At 26.7% G+C, this 12,341-nt stretch overlaps 1 pseudogene; it reads right to left on the bottom strand.

The window, feature by feature from the left end:
- Positions 1–357: 357 nt before the first annotated feature.
- LOC145271751 (U2 spliceosomal RNA) lies at positions 358–501 on the bottom strand (annotated as a pseudogene).
- Between the last annotated feature and the right edge of the window lie 11,840 nt (positions 502–12,341).

The following is a 12,341-nucleotide window of genomic DNA, read 5'->3' as shown; positions in this document are numbered from 1 at the left end:
AAAGATAAACTAAAATGACCGAAAAATGGGCTGAAATGACTTCAGTAAATAAAAATTTCAGGAAAAACTAATGGACGGTTATCCGTCAATCATCCAGACTACGGACCCATTGAAAACATAGATCCCTCTTTGATAAATCGGGAGAAAAAAATGGTACTCCATACCCCTTGCTTAAAAAAAATAAAATGTAAATCTGTTATAGACCGACATATGGAGTGACTTGCATGTGACTAAAAATGCCTTAGCATGGAAGCGTTTCCCCTTCCATTGCAAAGGAAAAGTTACAAATGTAAGTGCAGCATCTGTTAAGAACATATACTACACTTTAATCTTAGCCATGTGGCCAAGGTACAGTTGCAAACGTAAGTACAGCATCTATTAAGAACAGATACTACACTTTGATCTTAGCTATGTGGCCAAGGAAAAGTTACAAACATAAGTACAGCATGTAGTAAGAACAGATACTACACATTGATCTTGGCCAAAAGGCCAAGAAAAGCTTCAAAAGCTAAGAATAGCATTTATTAACAACAGACCTTTGATCTTAATCAAAAAGGCCAAGCACAAAAGTGTTATGGACTGACCGACTGACCGACAGACAGACCGACGGAGTGATTTATAGACTTGCTTGCACGCAACTAATTCCTGACAAACCGCCCCCTTAAGTAAGACACTCTATCAAATCTCCAATACTAATGATTACTACAATACTATCTCATTGATTCCTGTACACGCAATAACCCTTATCCCTGAGTGGCCTCCAGGCCTTGATAAGTAGTGATCTACATGTAAAAAAATTGAAAAAAGGCTCCTAAAATTCGTACTAGAATTGTCCGCAAGGACTTGTGGCGCAGTGGTTAGAGTACTTGGAAAAATCAACTGTAAAAGTGATATTCTCGTGAAGGTTGAAGGTTCAATCCTCAGTGTGGGCGACCGAATATACATTTGCGAATTACTTAGGACTTCAAAGTAATGGCTGACAGAACAAGACCATGCTATCCACGTGAAGTAAATAAAGGTTTCCGCTCGAAATTCCGTCCAAATTCCCGAGTTCGACAGAAAGATTTCCGAGTTCGACAAGACACACCTGAAGAAGGAAACGTTGTGAAAATCACACACAAGATGAGAACAATAATCCGATGAATAATAATACATATAATTAATTACTTCTATGTCAATCATTTTTATATTTTAATATTTTCATTTATTTCATGATCGTTCATATTTATTAAATTGTATCAGATTTAATTACTTTATTTCAATCATTTTTATATTTTAATATTTTCATTTATTTTATGATCGTTCATATTTATTAAATTGTATCAGATTTAATTACTTCTATTTCAATCATTTTTATATTTTTATATTTTCATTTATTTTATAATCGTTCATATTTATTAAATTGTATCAGATTTAATTACTTCTATTTCAATCATTTTTATATTTTTATATTTTCATTTATTTTATGATCATATTTATTAAATTGTATCAGATTTAATTACTTTATGTCAATCATTTTTATATTTTTATATTTTCATTTATTTTATGATCGTTCATATTTATTAAATTGTATCAGATTTAATTACTTTATTTCAATCATTTTTATATTGTAATATTTTCATTTATTTTATGATCGTTCATATTTATTAAATTGTATCAGATTTAATTACTTCTATTTCAATCATTTTTATATTTTTATATTTTCATTTATTTTATGATCGTTCATATTTATTAAATTGTATCAGATTTAATTACTTCTATTTCAATCATTTTTATATTTTTATATTTTCATTTATTTTATGATCATATTTATTAAATTGTATCAGATTTAATTACTTTATGTCAATCATTTTTATATTTTTATATTTTCATTTATTTTATGATCGTTCATATTTATTAAATTGTATCAGATTTAATTACTTTATTTCAATCATTTTTATATTTTAATATTTTCATTTATTGTATGATCGTTCATATTTATTAAATTGTATCAGATTTAATTACTTCTATTTCAATCATTTTTATATTTTTATATTTTCATTTATTTTATGATCGTTCATATTTATTAAATTGTATCAGATTTAATTACTTTATTTCAATCATTTTTATATTTTAATATTTTCATTTATTTTATGATCGTTCATATTTATTAAATTGTATCAGATTTAATTACTTTATTTCAATCATTTTTTATATTTTCATTTATTTTATGATCGTTCATATTTATTAAATTGTATCAGATTTAATTACTTCTATTTCAATCATTTTTAATATTTTCATTTATTTTATGATCGTTCATATTTATTAAATTGTATCAGATTTAATTACTTTATTTCAATCATTTTTATATTTTCATTTATTTTATGATCGTTCATATTTATTAAATTGTATCAGATTTAATTACTTCTATTTCAATCATTTTTAATATTTTCATTTATTTTATGATCGTTCATATTTATTAAATTGTATCAGATTTAATTACTTCTATTTCAATCATTTTTATATTTTTATATTTTCATTTATTTTATGATCGTTCATATTTATTAAATTGTATCAGATTAAATCACTTCTATTTCAATCATTTTTATATTTTCATTTATTTTATGATCGTTCATATTTATTAAATTGTATCAGATTTAATTACTTTATTTCAATCATTTTTATATTTTCATTTATTTTATGATCGTTCATATTTATTAAATTGTATCAGATTTAATTACTTCTATTTCAATCATTTTATATTTTCATTTATTTTATGATCGTTCATATTTATTAAATTGTATCAGATTTAATTACTTCTATTTCAATCATTTTATATTTTCATTTATTTTATGATCGTTCATATTTATTAAATTGTATCAGATTTAATTACTTTATTTCAATCATTTTTATATTTTAATATTTTCATTTATTTTATGATCGTTCATATTTATTAAATTGTATCAGATTTAATTACTTTATGTCAATCATTTTTATATTTTTATATTTTCATTTATTTTATGATCGTTCATATTTATTAAATTGTATCAGATTTAATTACTTTATTTCAATCATTTTTATATTTTCATTTATTTTATGATCGTTCATATTTATTAAATTGTATCAGATTTAATTACTTCTATTTCAATCATTTTTAATATTTTCATTTATTTTATGATCGTTCATATTTATTAAATTGTATCAGATTTAATTACTTCTATTTCAATCATTTTTATATTTTCATTTATTTTATGATCGTTCATATTTATTAAATTGTATCAGATTTAATTACTTCTATTTCAATCATTTTTAATATTTTCATTTATTTTATGATCGTTCATATTTATTAAATTGTATCAGATTTAATTACTTCTATTTCAATCATTTTTAATATTTTCATTTATTTTATGATCGTTCATATTTATTAAATTGTATCAGATTTAATTACTTCTATTTCAATCATTTTTATATTTTCATTTATTTTATGATCGTTCATATTTATTAAATTGTATCAGATTTAATTACTTCTATTTCAATCATTTTTAATATTTTCATTTATTTTATGATCGTTCATATTTATTAAATTGTATCAGATTTAATTACTTCTATTTCAATCATTTTTATATTTTTATATTTTCATTTATTTTATGATCGTTCATATTTATTAAATTGTATCAGATTAAATCACTTCTATTTCAATCATTTTTATATTTTCATTTATTTTATGATCGTTCATATTTATTAAATTGTATCAGATTTAATTACTTTATTTCAATCATTTTTATATTTTCATTTATTTTATGATCGTTCATATTTATTAAATTGTATCAGATTTAATTACTTCTATTTCAATCATTTTATATTTTCATTTATTTTATGATCGTTCATATTTATTAAATTGTATCAGATTTAATTACTTCTATTTCAATCATTTTATATTTTCATTTATTTTATGATCGTTCATATTTATTAAATTGTATCAGATTTAATTACTTTATTTCAATCATTTTTATATTTTCATTTATTTTATGATCGTTCATATTTATTAAATTGTATCAGATTTAATTACTTCTATTTCAATCATTTTTAATATTTTCATTTATTTTATGATCGTTCATATTTATTAAATTGTATCAGATTTAATTACTTTATTTCAATCATTTTTAATATTTTCATTTATTTTATGATCGTTCATATTTATTAAATTGTATCAGATTTAATTACTTCTATTTCAATCATTTTTAATATTTTCATTTATTTTATGATCGTTCATATTTATTAAATTGTATCAGATTTAATTACTTCTATTTCAATCATTTTTAATATTTTCATTTATTTTATGATCGTTCATATTTATTAAATTGTATCAGATTTAATTACTTTATTTCAATCATTTTTAATATTTTCATTTATTTTATGATCGTTCATATTTATTAAATTGTATCAGATTTAATTACTTCTATTTCAATCATTTTTATATTTTTATATTTTCATTTATTTTATGATCGTTCATATTTATTAAATTGTATCAGATTAAATCACTTCTATTTCAATCATTTTTATATTTTCATTTATTTTATGATCGTTCATATTTATTAAATTGTATCAGATTTAATTACTTTATTTCAATCATTTTTATATTTTCATTTATTTTATGATCGTTCATATTTATTAAATTGCATCAGATTTAATTACTTTATTTCAATCATTTTTATATTTTCATTTATTATCATATTTTTATATTTGTGATTTCAATTTTATATCCTTTACCTTATTTTTTGATGGTTCATATTTATAAATTATATTACATTTAATTACTTCTATTTCAATCATTATTGTTTTTTATTTCGTGATTTCACTTTATAATCCTTTAATTTAATTTTTTATCGTTCATAATTATTAAATTATATTAAATTGAATTATTTATATTTCAATCATTATTATATTTTCTTTATTTCGTAATTTAAACTTTTAATCCTTTAACTTAGTTTTTAATTGTTCATGTTTAGTAAATTATATCAAATTAAATTATTTATATTTTGATTATTATATTTTTATATTTTGGTATTTCACTTTTAATCCTTAAACTTATTTTGTGATATTTATAATTATATATTTATTAATCAAATTGTATAAAATTGTATTCTATTTTAACTATTATTCTATTTTTATAGTTTGTCATTTAGCTTTCTAATCCATTAATGTATTTTTTATCGTTCATATTTATTAAATTATTATATTTTATAGTAATATTGTTACTATTATAATAATCAGCATACAAATATATTCTTATCAATGATATTCATATGATAGATAGATAGCATAACGTGTTCATATATCATTCTGTTTATAGGTTCAATATTATTTATATCTAATATATTTACCAGCAAGTTTTCATATAGTTTACCACATACATTTTAAATTACTCATATAGAACAAGGTTGGAGAATAAAGTTGTTGCCGTAGAAAAGACGATATGATTCCATTTCCCTTTGATAATAACAAGTTTTCTTTTTTTGTTGCAAACCATTTACTAGTTGGCCAGTTGTGTAAAAATCCAAAGGCCAATAGGAACCTTCTATTATGTCTGAAAGTGACATAAGGTTAAACGAATCTACATTGAGGCAATAGGACTATATATATATATATATATATATATATATATATATATATATATATATATATATATATATATATGAACAAATGATTAATAAAACATGTTAAAAGACATTTTGAAAGAGAGTTACAAACATATTTAATTTTAAAAAGGAAGCACAAGATAAGTGGATAGTCCTTAATATATATATATATATATATATATATATATATATATATATATATATATAACTACTTCATTTACTCACATAAATTTAATATACGAAAGTATAGATTTATGCGTAAACTTTAAGTATTTACTTCAAAAGTGCTCAATACGTAGGTAGAGCTAGTTAGTATATATATATATATAGTTAGTATATATATATATATATATAGTAATTTATAAAATATATATGGCGATTAAGCTATTACTATATATATATATATATATATACACATATATATATATATATATATATATATATATATATATATATATATATATATATATTAGTTTTAGATTCCGAATATCGAACTATACTGATTAGTTTTTTTAATTGATAAATTATTACTATTTTGATTATATATTAATTTGATATATATTATTTATTTTTCTTTCCTAAATAAATTTAACGTAAAATGAGCACCTACTTTATGTCCAATCAGCGCTCAACGAGACATGTAATCGTTCACCATTTCAAGTTTTGAAAAAAAAAGGGAAGGGGGTTTATAATTAGTTTGGCTTTCTGACGTATTTTTTAAGCAGATTAGAATTCATCTATCGTTAATTATTCTGTAATTTCACCAAACAATTTAGTAAATATAAAATACCGTAAATATCTTTATTGGCTTTCATGAATATAAAAAAAAAATCAAAATTAATATGTTTTTAAAGTGTCATTCTATTTATTCATTTTTATATAGATATATATGTATATATAAAACGGGGGTTGTTTAATTATTCTGAAATTTTAATGTTAGATTTGGGTGGGGTCATTTTTTACTCATCCATTTTATTTTTTGTTCTGTTTCAAATGAACACAACCTCTTTTAATTAATAATGTTATTATTTAGAAAGCCATTCTTAGTATGCACCAAGTGTTTTTGTTAATTAGCATTGTTTTGAAGCGTTTATTTTGAAATAAATAAATAAAAACTAGTGCCGGATCTTCGTTCGAACAAGAAGAAAAATAGCTGACATGCAACAGTTACCTCGGGAATCTTATCAATCTCTCCAAAATTGAAAATTAAACACAATACTAGTATAATTCCACCCAATAAAATGTAACAGTGACACTCCTTTGTATATTTAATTGTGAAAGTAAAGAATAGTTTTAAAAATGTAAACTTTTTTCTCCACAAAAAAAGAAAGACGCCAGAAACCAAAAATCAATCGGACGTCCCCTCCTCATCGTATGACAGATTTAGAAACTGGGAATGATTACGTTTTGTTGGCAATTGTCTGGCAATTAAATCGGAGTTCAGTTTACATTAAATTTATAATGGAAAGTGATACCCTACTCTAAAATCTTAAATATTTATTACGGTTTTATTTCCCTTTTGCAGAAAATATTTGAGACATTTGAAACGTAATAAAAAAAGATTTTAAATTCTTAGTGGGAGTAAACTACGGTTGCAAATATTTTACAACAATGTTTTTCTACATTAAATTTCTGTTAATTTGTGATGGCCAATAAATGAGTATTCATTTCATGTCAACTTTATAAAAGAAAGTGATGTATTGTTGCCTGTGCATCTGTTACCGCGCGATATTTTAAATAGTGTGTTTAAGTTAAAACCATCCCCTCCCGATGTTAAGAAAGGATTTTTAAATAATAGCATGATGGTTTCAATACGGAACATAGATTCATACGTATCGTGATTTCTATTTTTAAATGTAAAATACTGGATAAAGCATAAAAGCTCAAACGGAATTCTTTAACGACAATTAAAAAAAAAATATTGTGTTGATGGTAAACATTATTATTTTAACAGAAAATCACATAAGTTTTACTAAAATAAACACAATTTTGACAACAATATAAATCTCAGATTGAAGAATATATTTTTAGGAGATTTTTCAAATCGGAAATTCATATAGTTTATTCACGTTTGTTATAAAGCAAGGCAGAAGCAATATTTTCATAGGATTATAATAAAAAAGTAAACTTATTTTAATGTTTAAGATTAATTTAAAAATGTACTAAATACTAAATACTCACCTTTTATTCCATGAATTCAATACGAAAAAAAAAAGGCGGGATGAATTTGTTTTTTGTTTTGTTCTTTGTGTTCAAAACAGAATTTTTTTTCCTTGTTAGGATTTCTTTAGTAAATTCATACAACTTTTGTTTCGTGTGTCCAATTCATTAGGAAATGAAATATATGAAAATATAAAAGAATAAAAAAATAGAAGATGAAAAACACGATTTAAACGTGAAGTTATTTAAAGAGAAAATCAACTGAATTTAAAGGTCATCGTAATAACACGGTGTCATCATTATTTCGTTCCTCGTGTAAAAATATCTGTTAATTAGTTTAATGTTCGAAATGTTTTACTAACAAGTTTAGATTAAAACTTGTCAATACTCCATGCTTTATTAAATTTCTCTTTTCTATTTAATTTCTTTAGTAGACCTATTCTTTGTATTTCATTAAAATATACAAAATACATGAAGCTTGTGTGTCATTTCTTAGGATGCCAACGGATTAAACACAACACAACGACCGATATGTGTGCGTCTTTATTCTACTCTGTAAACATAAGTCGTCCCAAGGGGCTTAACTCCAAACGGTGAACACCCTGAATAGTTCCTCATGCAACATTCTCCCTCTTCTCAAAGACAAGAACAAAAATTGATAAGAATTAAACTAAAACATATATATAAAAAGAGAAGTGACCTACGTATTCATTTGTCTGACTACCCTCCGCATAACAAGGATTATTCTGCCCTTTTCACTTTTTTTGTGAAATCCTAAAATCTCACAGTATCTCTTACTATTCTTCCCGACCGTGTTGTCCGCACTCTTTTCAGGCTTGGTTTGTCTTGTGCTTATTATTATTGGGCGTTGTGTCGGGTTTCGTCTTTCTTTTATTTTACCTTCATATTGAGGTTAATCTGTGTTATATGCCTCTTCTGTACTGTGACCATTATTCCTGTATACTTCGCTCTGCACTTCATATGAATCAATCATCATCTCCGTCATCCGATTGCCTTTTACCACTTTCTGACCCTTTATTTGTGCTTTCATCCCTTCTACATGCTATAGGTGTATCAGAATTTTTGGAAATTTTTGACACCCTTAACACAAAACTGCGAATAAAATATTAAAAAAAAAAAATATAATTTTTGTTTAAAAGTGGGTTGTTTATTTTCTTTATGGAATATACTTCCAAAATAAACTATTAAAGATTTTTTTGAAAAATAATAGAAATATTATTTTTTATTAAAAAAAAAAAGTGTTTACAAAGTGCCTGCGAGCCTTCAGGCAGCCATTTTTTATGTAATGAAATCAATTGAATTTTACGAGTCAAATATTTTTCAATTTTTAAACTTTAAAAATCCATAAAAAATTTCTATTGGTTCAATTTTTACAATATTTTCAAGGTCAATTTGAATTTTTATCACAAATTGAAGATAAAATATTCTCAGACTATTTTTAAACTATGGGAACGCATATTTCTTTACGGACAAGATTAGATGACTAACACGAACGTGTGGTTTTTTCTTCTTTCTGTCCACCCGTAGTTCAAAACCATAAAAAAAAAATACTTCCGGTTTTTGATAAGAACGTAAAATGCTTACGTTAATGGCGCCTTTTTCAAATAGGCATTTAAAAGTTCTTTTATCAAAAAAACAAAAAACAAATGGAATTTAAAATATGAATATTGATAAATTCTTTACAGTGAGGAATGGAACTACACAATGATTAGTAATTATTATGGGTAAGTGATTTTTTGGAATTTATATCGATTTTTTTATAATCGACACAAGTAAAATTTCGTTGATATTCTTCAAATCTATTTTAAAGAAAACCGATTAAAAATATATTTCATAATTTGGTATTAAACCTGTTATTTTTTAAATTTTGGTCTTTGCTCCTTTAATTGAAAAAAAAAACAGGTTTTGAGTCACATTTTTCAAGTAGTTATTAGCTTGGAAAGATAGGAGGTCTAATTATTCAATATTTTTCACGCGTTCTTAAGGTCAGTTTCTGACGCACCTACTACATCTCCATGGTGAAGTGGTTTTACTATTTGGTTAAAGGACTGTTCTTGTTTCCTGCTGTCTCGCTAAACAAACTTAAAAAATTTTTGGGGCACTTCTGGTTTGAGTAACTCCTCTCTAGTTGGGAGAACTGTTTTTGTTCTTCTTGACATCAGCTACTGGGCTGATGATTAGAGACCTTTAGCTAGTGTATTTCTGTGATCCAACATTGCTAGGTATGGAACTGCCTTATCTTCCATCACTTTCCGGAAAAGGTTCTTTGCCATCTTTACCGCAGATTCCACTTTGCTATTCGCCTTGCTTTTCTATGGACTGACAAGTGTATGTATGAAACACCACTTTTTTGCAAACATAGAACATCTCTGGTTACTAAACTGAATCCCATTATCAGTTACCACTGATCTGGCATTCCATGTCGTGAAAAATGGTGCTGAAGTTTGATGATTACTGTCTTTTCTTCTGTATTTTGAAGATGATTAATTTCGCAGAAATTGCTCATATAATCAAAAGTACGTAGATAGTCTCTATCTGCAAACTTAAAAAGGTCCACTTCCCTTTCGCTCAGAGTCTGTCAGGAACTTCATGTACCATTAGTGGTTCGACTGGATTACCTAATTAGTATTTTCTGCATGTGGGACATTTCGAAAGAGTCTATGATCTGACTGTTCATGTTTGGCTAATATAAGCATTCTCTTTCCCCTCTGCAACATCCTTTTATTCCTACGTGTGTGGAATGCAGCTTTTCTTTTTGGAACAGCCCGCTGGGTCATCGGAACCACTACCCGGTTTCCTCTGAAAATTAACCCATCTTGTACCGTCATTTCATGGTGCATGCTAAAGAATGGTCTCACCTCTTGGTCAAGATGCATTTTGTCTTCTGGCCATCCTTCGACAATTACTTACTGCAACTGCTGGATGCTTTTGTCTTCCTTTGTGGCTGAGCGAAGTTCAAGCACCCTTCTCTCTGTTACAGGAATACATTCAGCTTCCTTGAAATCATCTTCATTGCCCATATATTCGCTGTTCACTCCCTGGATGTATGCTCTTGATAGTGTTTCTGCAAAGAACATCTTACCCGGATGGTACTGAACGGTAGCATCATAAGCCTGTAGTCGCATCAGCATGTTTTGCAGTCGTTTTGGGCATTTTCCCAATTCTTCTTTCATGATCGCTTCTAATGGCATATGATCGCTCAGTACTGTTATCCGTCGACCAAAAGTATACTGAAGAAACCTTTCACTAGCAGCTCTTTTTCAATTTGTACATATTGGGTTTCTGTGTCGGTCAGCGCACGACTGATATAGGCTAGGGGTTAACGTTCTTGCAGAAGTGCAGCCCCCATACCCTTCTCACTTGCATCACATTGAATGATCAAAGATTTGTTGGGGTCATACTATCTCAGCACTGGTGCCTGACTCATTAACTTTATAATTTTACCAAAAGCCTCTTCATGAATTTGGAATCACGTCCATGGCACATCTGCCTTCACAATATTTCGAATTGGGTCCATCACCTCAGGTATGTTTTTTACATAGGCGTCACCACTTATCAACGCCGATAGGCCACTCAAGGATAAGGGTTAAAGAGTATAGAGTAGTCAAAAGGACAATATAGTAATCGATAGTAATGGAAGTTCGTTAAATTTGTAAACTTAAGTGGAACGGCTCATCAGAAACTTGTTCACGTTTGACTTGAAGACAACCATATTATAGACAGCTGGAAAGCAGGAAAACGGAAGACAATTCCACAGGCGTGCAGTTCTAAGAAAGAAACCTTGATCATAGAATCTATGTTTAGGTTTAGGCACAAATAGAGTTGGGGGATTATTGATAGTGTTTTCAGCTATGTTTAGGTTTAGGTACAGATAAAGAGTGGGGAAAATTATTGATAATGTTTTCAGCTAGTCTAGTATTTCTTGTGAAAGTTTGGCGAGGGGGGACCATAGATTGAAGCTCAGTTGAACACTTTCCATGAAAAGAACGATAAAGCAGAGACAAACTAGCAACATCTCTTCTGTGAGATAGAGGTTGCAGCGAAGAGAAAAGGACATCTCCCACCAGGCCACGAAGTCTATTTTGAACTCTATCAAGGCAGGAAAAGTCTTTTCTAGCAGCTCCTGCCCATATGTGGCAAGAGTATTCCATCCTTGGACGTATCTGGCTCTTATATAGATACGGAATTGCATTTGCAGTGAGATATCTACTGGATCGATAGAAGGATCCGACCATTTTTCCAGCGGCCCTTGCAACAGATTGTATGTACGTATTCCATTTAAGATCAGGAGTAAAAGTCAAGCCCAGAAGCCTGTCAAAACTTGAGGCCTCTCCAAGACGAGAGCCATTCATTTTAATTGATGCCAGATGGGGATCAGAACGTTGATGATGTAAAGATAGAAGCTTGGCTTTAGATGCATTAAAAGTAACCAGCCACTCCTTTCCCCATTGTACAACGTGATCAAGATCAGAGGAGAGAGAATCAGAGAGAACTTGGTCGTTTACTGTCTTAGATGTGCTACCATAGATGGTAGTGTCGTCA

Source organism: Euprymna scolopes, chromosome 46 (assembly GCF_053919585.1).
Source record: "Euprymna scolopes isolate OS-2025 chromosome 46, ASM5391958v1, whole genome shotgun sequence".
Classification (NCBI taxonomy): Eukaryota; Metazoa; Mollusca; class Cephalopoda; order Sepiida; family Sepiolidae; genus Euprymna; species Euprymna scolopes.
The sequence above is the reverse complement of the archived record's forward strand: the minus strand, read 5'-3'. Positions and strand labels throughout refer to the sequence as shown.